General features: G+C 41.0%; 1 protein-coding gene across 1 annotated transcript in view; it reads right to left on the minus strand.

Moving 5' to 3' along the window:
• The window catches only part of LOC139452065 (carbohydrate sulfotransferase 15-like), a 65,607-nt gene extending 48,422 nt beyond the window's left edge, over window positions 1–17,185 (minus strand). The window contains exon 1 of the mRNA XM_071233373.1: window positions 16,288–17,185. The gene's annotated coding sequence lies outside the window, so the exon portion shown is untranslated. The remainder of the gene's footprint in view (window positions 1–16,287) is intronic.

Consider the following 17,185-nt stretch of genomic DNA (forward strand, 5'->3'; position numbering starts at 1 on the left):
ATCTTACGTTATGTCCGTTCTACAACGACATTTCCCAGCAACATTGCGTGTACAGTGCTGATTAACCAAGAATAATTACCACGTCGATACATGGATTCAAAACCAAGATCATACGATTCTGGCACGCTGAAGGGGCGCAACTCTTCACAGCTAATTGAGGTCGGCGCCGAGCCAGCATAAGGCCTACACTATATACAATCCACAAGTTGTAACATTCATGACCAATCTTTCCGAGGCAAGGGAGTTAAGTGACTATAATAGACCACTTTCCACACTTGCCGAAATTCCGAGTTATACTTCGAGTGGGCTAACGAGTCCATGCATAGTCCAATCAAAAGTCGCGTAACGAAATCGGCATCGTAAATAGCATGGCGCCTGCCGTACAGATTTCGGTCGATTGTAGGATTTGTAAAGCATGTGTACCGTCAACTGTACGTCGACAGATATTTTCCAAATATTTTCATGCTTTTAATCAAGGTGCTCAAGTGATTTGATGCACTTCGCGAACTCGTGAGACACGTGTTATTACAATCTAGATCTTGATTTCCTTTCAGATCGTCTTGACTGGGCGACGCCATTATGTTTAAAACAAATGTAAGTGATATAAAAAGGCGGAATCAGATTGGTCAATAGGAGGGACATAGATCGGAAATAATTCGTTATAGCCACTGGTTAGCTACGATTGCGCCACGAAATTACATCCTAGTTCGGCAAGGGTGGAAACTGGACTTTTATAATGAGTAAATTCCTCACACTCCTTACACGTACGTGTCAGTGGAGAATCGTCGTGAGACAGAGTGTGTGACTTCCCGGCATGAATACGCTGTGTAGGAAATAGTGCTGTGTTGTGAATTTAAAAACTGAATTGACCAAGAGTCTTCCTTTATGACAATCACAACCAGGGCCTGTTTCCGACACAGAACTCGCTTCCTGAAATGCTACATAAACAACACTGATCGTGGACTTTGTCATGCTGTGAGTCAACACCATGCTAGTGGAACTACTTATTGTCAGTCATTTGAACTATTTTGTTAAGGTTTCCAGTATTTGTTCCTGTCAGTGTGTGGACCATAGGGTCTCCAGTCATACCCAGTTGTGGCTAAATGTTATCACAAGGCCAAGGCTAGCCTCCCCGTAGACTAGCATCTAGTCTCTGAAATGAACTTATTTTACGGATAAAAACAGTTACGGATAAATATAGTTATGAAATATAATAAAAAGGAGTCCAGAGACTCTCTTCATTTCTATACTGCAGCGATCTAGACTTGCTAAATACTATAGCCTTGCATTTTCTGTGTTGGATATATTTGTTTAATGGTCTGTAGGACAGACTAGTCTCCTCGGTACTAATTATATTCAATGGGCAATGTTGTTACATTTGAACATCCGGGTTAGAATAGGTCTTCAGCAACCCACCCTTGTCTCAAGACGCGACTATGCTTGACTGAGAATCCCCAGGACTCATAAAGTAGAAAGGGTATGCTAAAGGGACTCGGGTGGTCAGACTCGCTGACTTGGTTGATGCATGTCATTTTGTCCCAATACCGTAGATCGATGTTCATGACGTCAATCACTGGATTTTCTTGTCCATACTCGATTATTTACCGGCCGCCGTCATAGAGCTGGAAATTGCTGAGTGCGGCGTTAAACAACAAACAAACAAACAAAATGTCATATTTAAGACCTGAACAATTCATTTGAAATATCAGCCTCACTGAATTTGCCAATCAAGTTCCACGTGATCTTCGAGATACAGATATTACGTTGATGAAGTGATATACATACCCATAGAAGGAAATTACAGGTGTCCATTTCAATTAAACTGTTAAATACCCCTTCATGAATTCCTTATCCGTCATGTTGTATGTCCAGATCCAAATATCTGCCTATCAGCTAGTTCACAATAGATAAGGACGTGCATTGTCGTGTGATATAACACTTCCGTGAATGTGGGTAAAAAAATTCTTGAATCGCAAGAAATATCAGACAACATCGGTTATCTCCCTTATTTCACTGCCTCGCGTTTTTGTTCTGCCATGTTACAACCTTTGCGTGTTTGAAGACGAACTTCCCTCTCTCGTCTGTTTAAAATATACATGACATTCCTTTATAAATAAGGTATTGAATGTTATACACCTTACTAGTTCCAGATAGGCACGTGCTACGTTCTGTGTCAGTGTATGATATAGCAGTAATGATTGACAGTGATAAAGTTTATCAAAACTAAAACAGGATTCATATTTTATGTTTTTGAACGCTCATTCCATTATCCGGTCTGCTGGTCGTGACGTCCCTGTTTAGTGAGACGTTCGATTGCCCGGATGTTAAATTATAATACACACGTGCGATAGGCAAAGGCTAAAGTGCCACACTATGCAAACGTCCTTATACACTGGTTACTGGCAGAATATGCGCTCAGTCACTTTTGCGGAAGGTGCCAATCACAGGGACGTCATCGACAATACGGGACATAAGCTGCAGCCACTTTAATGGGCGAGAGGATGGAGAGTTATGCACTCTGAAATGATAACAGTATGGCAGTATTCTGTGGCAAGTGAATGTTTTAAGTGACCAACCCGCAATCAGCTTTCTAGCGGTAAAACTTTTAAAAACGATTGTGGTAACGGGATGGTACATCAGACACACCTACCTACACATCACCCTCGGAACCACGTCTCTACAAATCAATCTCAGACACACGACCCTACATATCAACATCAGACACACGAACCTACACATCAACATCAGACACACGACCCTACACATCAACATCAGACACACGACCCATACATCAACCTCAGACACACGACCCTACACATCAACCTCAGACACACGACCCTACACATCAACATCAGACACACGACCCATACATCAACCTCAGACACACGACCCTACACATCAACATCAGACACACGACCCTACACATCAACATCAGACACACGACCCATACATCAACCTCAGACACACGACCCTACACATCAACCTCAGACACACGACCCTACACATCAACATCAGACACACGACCGAATACATCAGCATCAGACACACGACCGAATACATTAACATCAGGCACACGACCCTACACGACTACATCAGACACACGACCCTACACATAACCAACAGGCCACCAACATACATTGCGGAATGCTGTGTAAAGTTAAGACTTGATGTTTCCATTACGGCCAAGGCAGAGCGCTGGGAACTTTAACAGGCACTACACCAGGAAATCGCCAGCATTTAAGTCGTAAGACATGTAGGCTGGTTCCAATAACTGCATTGTTTGTACGTGTGTGCAGTGTTTAGGCAACAGGCTGCGCTGTTTCTACCGGGCATAGCTCGGGACACGATGGTCAGCTATGTTCAGACAATGCCACCACGGAAATGGGGTCTGTATGCATGCACTGGTAAACATAAACAGAGGTGATGTGAGAAATTGCACACATGAATGTTTCATTATGTCAGAGGTACTATGACCTGAGGACAATGAGCGACAGGTGTGGAGCTGGAGGAGTTCCGCATTCATCGGAATAACATTCAGAACACACTTCGGATTTACAGGTAAACCCCGGTGGTAACTGGTGACCATTTTGCTGATCAAAAGTGTCACACTTGGACTCATATTGTGTCACGATATTATCTAGAACCATTAACTCTTTCTTACTTTCACGTTAATAGTGAGTGAATTAACATCGCATCGGAATTATCTCCAACCATATGACGATTATAACTAATGGAAACTTCACGCAAGATACCAGATCAGAGGAGCATCGACGAGGCTAGCCTCGCCTTCCATCTACAGAGTATTCGTTTCGTTCTCTGCGTGAAAACAGCTAAACGTCAAAACGAACCAGTGTCGTCAGACAAAGGGGCCCATGCATGCCTTGTCTAGACGACCATGCATATAAAGGTGTGTTTACATAATTATTTAGATGAATAAACGCAGAATTCAAATGCTGGTCTTGACTTATCGCATGGATTTCTAAAACATGACTTCTTTCTTCTTACATGAACATATTCCAGTAAACCCAAATTATTTAGTGGTACGCCGAAATGTAATCTCCAATTTTCCCGCAATGTAAGTAATTGAGAGTTACCTCCCTTTCGTCATCAGTCTTTCATAGGTAATCAGACGACAGAAGTATTTCAAACTAATTTACTTTCATATTTATATATAATCGGATATTTTATGAATATCATGTATTTACACAATTTCGATTTAATGGAAAATTAATCATAACGACTTGCATATATTTATTTGTATTTGTCAAAGAGCACGGGTGCTCGCGGTTGGTAGTTCAGTCGGTCAACGGAAGACGAAACTCAGGGGTGAAGTTTAGACGACAGCATCAATGTTTACTGTTGAAAATTGAATAACGGTCGAAAGATACATATTTGTAATCACGTGACGGAACGCACATCGGAGCCGAGTGGCCAATATTCCCAGTGCGTAGACCCGCTCTGTCACTTAAACACATGGAGGAGGTGGGACGGTGATTCTTGATCGTCGACGTAATCGTTGCTGATGCAGCTGCCGAGGAAGACGTCACAATTAGCTAAACACTCCATTCTCTTCTGTCGCTGACCTGGGACGGCCTGTGATGTGCAAAAGGCTCGGGACTTATACAGGGGTCAGATACTCCATAATTCCGTGTAGCTCACTATTCTATGATTAAAGCACAAACAACTATATTATAAGTATCATTTATATGTTCTTGCCCTGGCGTGATGTATTCATAATGTTTTATTTGTTGACGGTGCCAAACTATATCACATATATATTTAAGGTATAGCCAACAAAAATAACCTACTTGGATCTGTAGAATTTCCAGATTTTTTTGTTCTTACTCAATGCAGGTTTAGCCAGGATGACACTGTCAGAAGTATATTTACACCTTAACTATGAACCTTAGAACACACACACACACACACACACACACACACACACACACACACACACACACACACACACACACACACACACATATATATATATATATATATATATATAAAAGATCTAACGTAGCTGGAGGAGGAACAGCTTTTTTACACAAGGAGTAAATCAATGATTATGGTTTTAGGCTGCCTTCAGCTACATTTCGGTGTTAGACTCAAGAAATGGGCTTAATACATTGTACCCGTTTCGGGAATCGAACCTGGGTCTTCGGTGTGACGAGCGAACGCGTTAACCACTCGGCTACCCCACCGTGTGAACCAGTAGTCCAGGTTTTAGAGAGAACGGATGGAGATATGTTGTGGATGAGAGTCGAGGTTCAGAAACATTCCTCAGGATGCCATCATCGGATTTATGTACATACCACAAGAACACTGAAGCGTATGGAACAGTAAAACATCAGCCGCGTTTGCAACACTTAAAGAACCCCTAGCTCTTTGGGGAGCAAAGGGAAAACTTATTGTTGGGGGCGGCTTCCACGCTAGCACTGGGCCACTTTGGGACAAACTGATAGCTGAGGGTGACCGGAGTCATTCCCCGGTACCAGCAAACAACCAGGAAGAGCTCTCTACTGTCAGGAACAACACAGACGTCTTGACCAACAAGTTCGGCCATGATCTCATACAGACATGTCTCCATACAAACACATGCATTTAAGAGTACAAGAAGTCTCGAAAAACGTTGTATGCTTGTTTTGTGGACTTTAAGAAATCAGTTGACATAGTTGAGAAATGGGCTAAAGTACATGTTACTTAAAAACAATATCAATGGAAACGTGAAAAACATTTTAGTGAACATGAACTCTAACGTGTCACATGTAGTATATATTGATGGTGGAGCAACAGAGCCATATCGTCCAGCATTGGAGTAAAACAAGGATGTGTCTCCAACCTTTTAGCATTTTTGTCAACGACCTGAAAGACAATCTTGCCTCAAACAAGTACAGTAACGCCTCCATGATGAGAGAAATCACGCCCTAACCCACCTAGTGTTCGCTGATCTTGTACTTCTCTCACTCTATGCTCGTGGACTTCAAACCACGTGTCGATATTCTGCAAAACGTCACCCAAGACAGAATACTTTCAGTAAATATATATATTGTACATAAACAAGATAATAATCTTTTTGTGGTTCTGCGAAGGAAATGAAGCTCGAAGATGGAAATGAGTTTACTGAAATAGTGAATTCGTACACCTTCCTCGGCATTGTCATCGTCAGAACTGGGTCTTTCAAAGCAGCTATTACTATCCTGCAGAGTAAAGCCATGAGGGCATGGTACAAGATCAAAGCTGAATCAACATCACAACTCCCCGCAGAAACCATCTTACGTTTATCCCACGCCCTAATTATTCCGATTCCGACATGTGGAGCAGAGGTATGAGGTTCCACGAGTATATAGCACTGCCCTGAAGCATTCCATAACTGGTCAAAATGTCTATGTAACAAAATTACAATCAAACTTGCTACACAAGTCTTAGGAGTGCCTAAAAGAACTTCAAGTATTGGATGCCTTAGCGAATTTGGTTCTATATATGTGGTCATGCACAAATATTTCCTACAGGATGGGACTGTTGCATGCTACATCTCAAGAGATGCCCATGTCGGTGGCACATCGCCAAATAGGTCGAGGACATCATCCATCAGGCACACAGTGAAAATCATGCTTCTTGACCACGAGTACAGCAACTTCTTCAGTCTAAATTTAAAGCTTAATTCCTTATTGAAAGTCATCAAATTTATAGTGAGAATAATAACCACAAACTTAGACATCCAGGACAGTTTCAGAGCAGACCTGTCTAATGTAAATGGACCAAACTGTATATTAGCTGTCACTGTCTTAAAACAGAAAGAGGCAGATATATTAAGAACCAGCAGACCAGAGGTTATGTCAACTCTCCCATCTAAACAAGAAAGAAGATGAAGCCCATACTGTATTGCACTGTACAATATATTCTGTTCAATCTTCTGTCATCTTCTTTTCCATGTAATAAATTCAGAAAACAAGAATGTGTATTCGGTTACACCTTATTCTAAGCCCAGGGCCAGACCATGCCACAGCGATAGCAGAAATTATACATGACGTGTTTATTAGACTCATAGTCCCCCTGTCTCAAATGAATTATGCCATAAGCTGATGACTTACCTATGAAACAACTACTCGAAAGCGTGCAGGCCTGTAAAGGAAGACCTTATCAATCTCCCTCACAGAGCTATTTGATTCCACCTGTTTCAAATAACACAAGCTGTTTGTTGTTACAATAACTTATGTTTACGCGAGGTGCTCAGGATTGACCTTTGCTCAAGCAAATATTCCGGTAAACATTGGCGTTTGTGAGCGACTAACGTACAACAGGTACCTTCGAACAGAAACGTAATCGCAGGTAATATGCAAATACACATTTGCGGACTTTTAACGAACAACTAAACAATAAGAGGCACCATGCTTCTTTGGGGGTTTAGAGTAACTTAGGCGCATAGTTCATCTATACGTTCTGTTGATGAACCTGAACTGGGTGGTTGTATTAACACGTTATCTAATACAAAATGTTGTAGATTTAATTTAAGGAAGGGTGTACAAGTTGAATTATTTAAATATGGTTAACGCCACACTCAGCAATATTCTAGCTGTATGACGGAGGTCTATAAATTATCGAGTCTAGACCAGACAGTCCAGTGATTGATATCATGAGTATCGATCTACGAAATTGGGATACGATGACATGCATCAACCAAGTTAGTCAGTCGCCTCTTACTCATACATTGTACCCATGTGTTTCGGCTTGACGAGCCAACGCTTTAACCACTTGTGCACATGGTGAGTATATGTTGCTGATATAAAAAAAAATTTTTTTGCTAAATGTTAAAGCATAAACATAAACAAAAACCTATTAAATTAACAGAGATGTGGATACAGAGAAGGATGGATGAACAAATATATTGCAGTATGTCTTAAAGTATTTCTTATTACAGCGGGTCGTGGATGAATTATGGATTACTATGCAGGGTAGAGTAACAGTATTTATTTATAACGCAATCGCTCTAAAGGAGCATGTTTAGCAATCAGAGAGCATCATCCTGTGAGATATGTGGAGCTAAAGCCACGGGAACTATGTTAGCAAGAGAACAACTCTGTTATTTGACTCTTCCTCGGAAAACTTGCCAATTAACCCAGGTTTGTCAGACATCGGGGCCGTGTGTTGTTGTCATTTCAGCAAATGTTATTTTAAAACCGCTTTCTAAACAATCTCTTACAATGTGTGGGAAACAGCCGGTGTTGGGCATAAGTGCTGACATTTTAGACTGGTCGTGTCGTATTCTCGATGCTCTTTGCAGACAGATGAATCAACCTGTTTTAAAGACACGAGTGTATACTAGTATATATTATGTAAATTATTCACATTTCATCTTCCCGAGGCAAGAGAGTTAACTGATTTTAAAAGTCCAGTTTCCACCCTTGCCGAACTAAGCTGGAATTACTGGGCAAGATCGTAGCGCCACCAGTGGCTTTTACCAGTTATGTCCCTTCTAAGCCTACCAATCAGGTTCCACCTCTTGTATCACTTGCGTTTGCTTCACACAAAATGGTGGCGCCCAGTCAGGACGATCTGATCGATAATCAAGATTTTATATTGCGATAAAACGAGTCTTACATCGCAAAATGCATCAAATCACGTGAGCACCTTGATTAAAAACATGTACAGATTTGGAAAATATCTGCTGACAACGAGTTGGCGGTGCACATGTTTTGCAAATCCTGCAATCGGTCGAAATCTGCACGACAGTTTACGAACCGGATCTCGATTTCGGTACGCGATTTTGATTGGACTTTGCATAGACTCGTTAGTCCAGCCAAAATGTAACTCCATAATACCAGCCTAATTCGGCAAGGGGGGAAACTGGACTTTTATAGTCAGTCTTCACATTTTCACCCAATATACGTTCCAGCATCCCATTTCCATTCACTTCTCATCTCTAGCAACCCATTTTTGTCCCATTCTCAGCTGTAGCATTCCATTCATATCGACTTCCCAAAGCTACCATCCCATTCGCATCCACCTCTCAACTTCGGGAAATTAAGTTTTAGCGTATTATTTTATAAACACTTAAAAATAACTTGTGAGTCAACTACAATCAGCTAAATGTTGGTGGAAAGTGCAAAGCAAAGGTAGTAGACGTGTTTCACTTTGGATAGACTTGGACAAGTCTCTAAGGCAATTATTAGTAGTTTAAATCATAATTTGTAGATAATATAAACAGCTTATCTAGACTTGCAAGAATTACTCTACATACACCCGTGGACTTATCATTCAGTACAGCCTTGGAGCAAAGATAGACTTCGGAATTCGAACTTTTTAGAAGACAATTCTACACGTTCCTTGTACTACTAGGTCTTTAGTGTTAGGTATCTGTGTATCAGTTCTTTAACAGTTGAACCTATCCCTTTAGGACACCCTTTAATTTTTTCGATATTACATGTATGTGAGACGTTTCCTTGATCATAAGCTACAAGCTCGTGGTTCATTAATGAAGAAACATAAACTTTAAGATCACATGCGTACAAGCAGCGTGTGTTAGAACAGCGACGTATAGCGCTTCCTGGCAAAGCCAACAATGAAGGGTTGTGTTGAGGACGTAACCCCGAGCGCCGCTACATGTGGTCGGCGGACGTCGCAGCCACTGAGACAATGACACAATGACACAATGAGACAGGCACACGGTGTGCATCGTTTACACGTGTGTTCTACGTCCAGACGCCACAACACATGACAAAAGGAAACTGTTTTAGGATTTATCCCAACATGCTTGTGTAATTTAGGCATGGGTTTTCAATACAGAATATACTATATCAGTTCAAACATTGAAATGTGCGTTTTAGTATTGTGTGTGCGTGCGTGTCCTACATCTGATTTTCTAGATGTTCCACTAAAGAACATTCAAACCTCTGCTACAATAAGACCCCGTTGATCCAACATCAACCATAGGCCGCCGGCATATAACTTGAATATTGCGAAGTGCGGCGTTAATCAACAAACAAGCAAACAAAACAAAGCTACAATAAGTGATGGCCTCCTAAGAAATGAATCTTATGTGTTTTCAACTGGTTCATGAATACACTTTCATGGACATTATCTAAAGTCTTTTGATAAGACCAAGCTCGGAGAACATCCTTATAACTAGTCTTAACTTACCAAAGTATTGTAGTGTTCCTAGGGACAGCCTAGTGCTTATTATACACCAAAGACGCAGGTTCGATTTCCAGGGAATACATGGTAAACTCCGGTGGAGATTGTGTGGGGGTAGCGCTTTACAAGCTCCATAACAACCCCACTTACTCACCTCAAGCATTTAGAATAAAGAAGTGCACTGTTCCTCACCTACCTACAGCTGGAGGTCACTCGATATAGTTGGTAGCATCACCGGAAATCCAATTACGGCCATTAAATAACTTCTCACCTAATTAACCCCAGCTTGGGAGGATCAGAACAGGCTTTACGACTGTGTGGATGGTCTCTCTAACAACTGCTTAATTCAAAGGAGCTCACCCCAAGTCATTAAACAAAGCTCGCAGGTTTGTATAGATTTCAAATTTCAAAATGAATTTGAATACATATATCACACGAATTGAGATTTCAAATTCATATTTGGAAACTATTACTTCTCGTGTTGTTTTCAGTGAATATTTCCTTTCGACTCGTCAGCAGCTTTGCAATTAATCGACGCGAGGTTTGAAAGCGTCGAATACATATTGTAAATACCTTCAAGAATGAAGGTGTAGGGTTCGGATGTTTCATAACCATCTCACAAATGTTCATTGTCTGTTAAAAAACAGTTTCAGTATCGCAATGATTACTTTAAGGAAACCACACGTGTAAGTCTTTGATACAAGCACGCTTAAAAGCGCGAGGACAGAGATTCTCTCGACCTTGGTGTTCATTTCAAAGCGTCCACTTCCGGGTTGTGAGAGTTTTATACATATATATTTGAGAGCGAAAAGCGGAAAACGAGCTGAGGAATACGGTACGATGCGAGGACGTATGTCCAGATAATTTATAGGAAGGTTCAGCGATCTAACTGATAGCTAGACTGACATCCAGGACTGGCGTCATGCATGTGGCATCGCGTGTTGCTGTCTCTTTATAACGTACCCCCGTTATACAGTGTTATTTGGTAGACGCTCTCGCTCTCTGTAGTGAGTGAGTATGGTTTTACGCCGCTTTTAGCAATATTCCAGCAATATCACGGCGGGGGACACCAGAAATGGGCTTCACAATTTGTACCCATGTCGGGAATCGAACCCGGGTCTTCGGCGTGACGAGCGAACGCTTTAACCACTAGGCTACCCGACCGCCCCTCGCTCTCTGTAAGAAATCGAGTCTGGACCAGACAATCCAGTGATTGATATCATGAGCATGGACCCACGTAATTGCGATACGATGACATGCATCAAACAAGTCCGCGATCCTGACCACCTGTTCTTGTTAGTTGCCTCTTACGACACGCATGGGTTGCTGAGGGCTTACAGTAACCCGGATTTTCATGGGTAACCTGGTGTCTTGCTGGTTTATAAGCAAACTGATATTTAGAAGTGCCGAACTGTAGACAAACGCCGTGTTATATGCAGTGCCGAACTGTAGACACTGAGGTTAGTCTCTACTCTGCTAATAACGGAGTCTGCGGTAAAGCGGACAGCTACCTGCCTGGTAATCAGATAGCTGGGAATTTCTCAGATATATATTTGTTTTCCTGATAATTTGTATAAAGTAGTGTTCGGGTAGTTCACTTTATACGCTTCCATTTATTGTTGTGCTCAGCATCTTTGGGAACCTTTTTGTTAATTGTTTTTAATCGCATACTTTGTTTATGGATGACTGAATTTTGGGTAATCAAATCATGAATATTCAGTAGGTGCAATGGCAGGAAAATGATCTCGTGTTTTATTTCAAAATCAATATTGATGATTATATATATTGAAATGTAACATTGAATTTTGAGCGTGTTTCTACAATGTTATCGAGATACTGAACTAAGGTTGCAATATATTTCGTACGTTTATATACGTGTTAAAGGTTATTGGGTGTGGGGGAGGGGTGCTGGTGTTAGGTTATCAGTCTTACCGTAGCTATCGGGAACGGCCACTGATAACATGTGTGATTGATAACATGTGTGTGATGACTTTGGCACATGTATCTCCGTCAGTTACCGAGATTAAATCTACCCAACAACGCCGTGTGGTGACCAGTGCGCTACTACATCTGTAGACTCACTCTCTTACACTATAAAAAACATGCCTTTAACATAATTGTAATATTTTTTTCAAAAGAACCATTCCTACTCTGCTATTTTCATGTGAATCAACGAAATTAGACTTGGTTTAGCTTGATCTAGACTTGCCTCGACTTTAGCGAAAACATGAAACTAACTAAATATAACTTCCAGAGTCATGACGCGGTACTACTACGTCTGGTACAGCGGAACCGCGACCACCGACTGTTGTGTGTTGTTCTAGTCCACAAACCCTCACTCACCCATTACCTCTTTCACTCCTTCCTTCCATCTCACACTATCTCCTTCGTTTTCTTTCTACTTATTTCGAACTGTGAGCAATCGATGACAGTCGCCGTACTTGAAACTTTTATATTCAGTTAATTGTTTCAGTTCTGAATATTACCTGTGCATACCGTTTGAAACTTTTATATTCAGTTAATTGTTTCAGTTCTAAACATTACCTGTGCATACCGTATTAATCCTTCAATTCTCTCTCAGACCATGCCACAGCGATAGCAGAAATTATACATGGCGTGTTTATTAGATTAGATTAGATTTTATTAGCCCCGCCTGTCTCCACTGAATTATGTCATATTATCAATATGTTTACTCTCTCTCTCTCTCTCTCTCTCTCTCTCTCTCTCTCTCTCTCTCTCTCTCTCTCTCTCTCTCTCTCTCTCTCTCTCTCTCTCTCTCAAGCATTAGTTTAAATCATAATCTTTCAGTAAAGCCTAGGAGCAAGGCTACGTCACTACATACTCAAAGAGCTGACAGTCCGTATATATCCCAATACCGACGTCGTAATTTAGTGCTGATGATACATTGACACGTGACCCGGCATTAAGTCGAGCATTATAAAACCAGCGACCCGATACATATCCTGCACATGGCCTTTGAAAGGAGTATAGCTTGCGTGGAAAATGTCATGCATTAAAACATATTGATGTCTGCAGCCACATCACACTATGGGCAGGATATAGCAGTATGCATATAACCCTACAGTATGCATATAACCCTACAGTATGCATATAACTCTACAGTATGCATGTAACCCTACAGTATGCATGTAACCCTACAGTATGCATGTAACCCAACAGTATGCATGTAACCCTACAGTATGCATATAACCCTACAGTATGCATATAACCCTACAGTATGCATATAACACTACAGTATGCATGTAACCCTACAGTATGCATGTAACCCTACAGTATGCATGTAACCCTACAGTATGCATGTAACCCTACAGTATGCATGTAACCCTGCAGTATGCATATAACCCTACAGTATGCATGTAACCCTACAGTATGCATGTAACCCTACAGTATGCATATATCCTACAGTATGCATGTAACCCTACAGTATGCATATAACACTACAGTATGCATATAACACTACAGTATGCATGTAACCCTACAGTATGCATATAACCCTACAGTATGCATATAACACTACAGTATGCATATATCCTACAGTATGCATATAACACTACAGTATGCATATAACACTACAGTATGCATGTAACCCTACAGTATGCATATAACACTACAGTATGCATATAACACTACAGTATGCATATATCCTACAGTATGCATGTAACCCTACAGTATGCATATAACACTACAGTATGCATATAACACTACAGTATGCATGTAACCCTACAGTATGCATATAACCCTACAGTATGCATGTAACACTACAGTATGCATATAACCCTACAGTATGCATATAACCCTACAGTATGCATGTAACCCTACAGTATGCATATAACCCTACAGTATGCATGTAACCCTACAGTATGCATATAACACTACAGTATGCATGTAACCCTACAGTATGCATATAACCCTACAGTATGCATGTAACCCTACAGTATGCATGTAACCCTACAGTATGCATGTAACCCTGCAGTATGCATATAACCCTACAGTATGCATGTAACCCTACAGTATGCATGTAACCCTACAGTATGCATGTAACCCTACAGTATGCATATAACACTACAGTATGCATGTAACCCTACAGTATGCATGTAACCCTACAGTATGCATGTAACCCTACAGTATGCATGTAACCCTACAGTATGCATGTAACCCTACAGTATGCATATAACCCTACAGTATGCATGTAACCCTACAGTATGCATATAACACTACAGTATGCATGTAACCCTACAGTATGCATATAACACTACAGTATGCATGTAACCCTACAGTATGCATATAACACTACAGTATGCATGTAACCCTACAGTATGCATATAACCCTACAGTATGCATGTAACCCTACAGTATGCATGTAACCCTACAGTATGCATGTAACCCTACAGTATGCATATAACCCTACAGTATGCATGTAACCCTACAGTATGCATGTAACACTACAGTATGCATGTAACCCTACAGTATGCATGTAACCCTACAGTATGCATGTAACACTACAATATGCATGTAACCCTACAGTATGCATGTAACCCTACAGTATGCATGTAACACTACAGTATGCATGTAACCCTACAGTATGCATGTAACCCTACAGTATTCATATAACCCTACAGTATGCATATATCCTACAGTATGCATGTAACCCTACAGTATGCATGTAACCCTACAGTATGCATATAACCCTACAGTATGCATGTAACCCTACAGTATGCATATAACACTACAGTATGCATGTAACCCTACAGTATGCATATAACACTACAGTATGCATGTAACCCTACAGTATGCATATAACACTACAGTATGCATGTAACCCTACAGTATGCATATAACCCTACAGTATGCATGTAACCCTACAGTATGCATGTAACCCTACAGTATGCATGTAACCCTACAGTATGCATGTAACCCTACAGTATGCATGTAACCCTACAGTATGCATGTAACACTACAGTATGCATGTAACCCTACAGTATGCATGTAACCCTACAGTATTCATATAACCCTACAGTATGCATATAACCCTACAGTATGCATATAACCCTACAGTATGCATGTAACCCTACAGTATGCATGTAACCCTACAGTATGCATGTAACCCTACAGTATGCATGTAACCCTGCAGTATGCATGTAACCCTACAGTATGCATATAACCCTACAGTATGCATGTAACCCTACAGTATGCATGTAACCCTACAGTATGCATGTAACCCTAGTATGCATATAACACTACAGCAACTCAAACTGGTGGGTAGAGGCACATGTAGTGTAGTATTTATATACAACAAGTATATTCCTAATAACATCTATTTCAACAAAGCAAAATCAAAGTGCAATCATCCAGCCGACGTTATACCCTTTGTACGTTGACACAGGAAATTGTAACTATTTTTAATGGGTCTATTTTCGTTTAAATCTACTCTACAGTACCATTCTGTTGATGACGCCATTTCCTTCGCCTATACTACAATAATTGATACACGAATACCTGCAATCGAATTAACTACTTTGATACATAAAACCTCTTATCAAAGTCAGTAATAATTAATAATTACTTCAGGTCATACGTGTGTATCATGACATGATCAATATGGAAAAAGGTTGTGTTTACATATTTCATTAACGTACTTTGAATAAGTACTAAGTTTATGAAAGTATTATCATGATTAACATATTCAGAAAATGTAGAAGCTGTTTTATATAAGGAGGCGGAGAGTTATGAATTCTTATACATTTAAGGATCCACGTCATGTTAAAACACAATGTTTAATGTTTAGATAATGTTTAATACATAATTAAACAACAATAACTATCATAACGTAGGTAGGCTGATTGGTTTCCACTGTGAGAAGAATTTATCAGAATATGAATTGGAAATCCTTTTCCCAGCAATTTGTGATTTGCTATGAATAAACTAATCGACAATGAGGTTAATCTGTTGTTAAAAGTATGTGTAGTTAGTACAGGTATAACGCTGAAGGATGGTAAACCTAACTCCCAGATAGCGAGATTGGGGTCATAGGGGTGCTTGTAATAGAAACCTGACACTGTGCGGATGTTCCAGTTAGGCTGTGTTATAGCAACACTACTGAGGGAGTATGGTCAAACATGTTGGTCTATTTACCTGCTTCGGTACAACAACTTGTCCAGTCGGTCAGGCAACGGAGTGGAAGATACAGCCCACTATCCAGCTCGAGTCGGGAGTCTGCACCTCACTGATACTGCACTCTGCGCGTTACATCGCACCACCTGCACATGCGTGCACCCACATCATCTGCACTGCATTAACGTTACTCAACTCCGGCGTGGATTTTAAGCACAACTCATATATCCTGACGTTGTTTCACTCAAGTCCTCACCATGCAACACACCGGGGAAAATACATTGATATTATATCGTCTGCTCGTCTCTCAAATGGTTGTCTGCTATCTGTCTCGATCGGCTTTGTTGCCTCCGTGGCATACAGATATAATGTTGTCCCTACTTTTCTACATAGCTGTCCAAACACAGTCCATGCGGCTATTAGGAATGTTTATACATCCATCGCGTTTGCAAACTGACGCTTGTATCAGCTATTGAGCGCTTCCACTCTGTGCTATCTGCTTTATCTGACGGGCCGTAGCTACTTGGTGGCAACCCCCGCTTCAATGAACCTTATCTCAGCGTTAAGGGGGAAGCCAGCTGTTTCTTCCACTATCGTATGTCCGTGGGGATTCTACTGACATAGTGTCATCTCAACGCGTTTCTCCCCCTCAGCAGGAAGCTGCAAGGATCAAAAGTCATCCTTCGCCAGTTACATCACCACAGCAGACGATCACATAAGCAGACGTAATTCGCGCACCGAGCAGACGACCAAAAAACTCCTGATCATGGCTGAAAATATGGTACCGGCGGGGTCAATAACCTCAGTGTGAGGTGCGCGCGTCCAGTTGTGTTGGACGTCGCAGAAAAAGTGGCCGGTGAAAGTTCAAATCCACTGCCGCACCTTTATAAGCGTTGCCTGTTGTTTGGACAACATTCGA

Source organism: Haliotis cracherodii, unplaced genomic scaffold (genome assembly GCF_022045235.1).
Source record: "Haliotis cracherodii isolate W230 unplaced genomic scaffold, xgHalCrac1.p SCAF_9, whole genome shotgun sequence".
NCBI lineage: Eukaryota > Metazoa > Mollusca > Gastropoda > Lepetellida > Haliotidae > Haliotis > Haliotis cracherodii.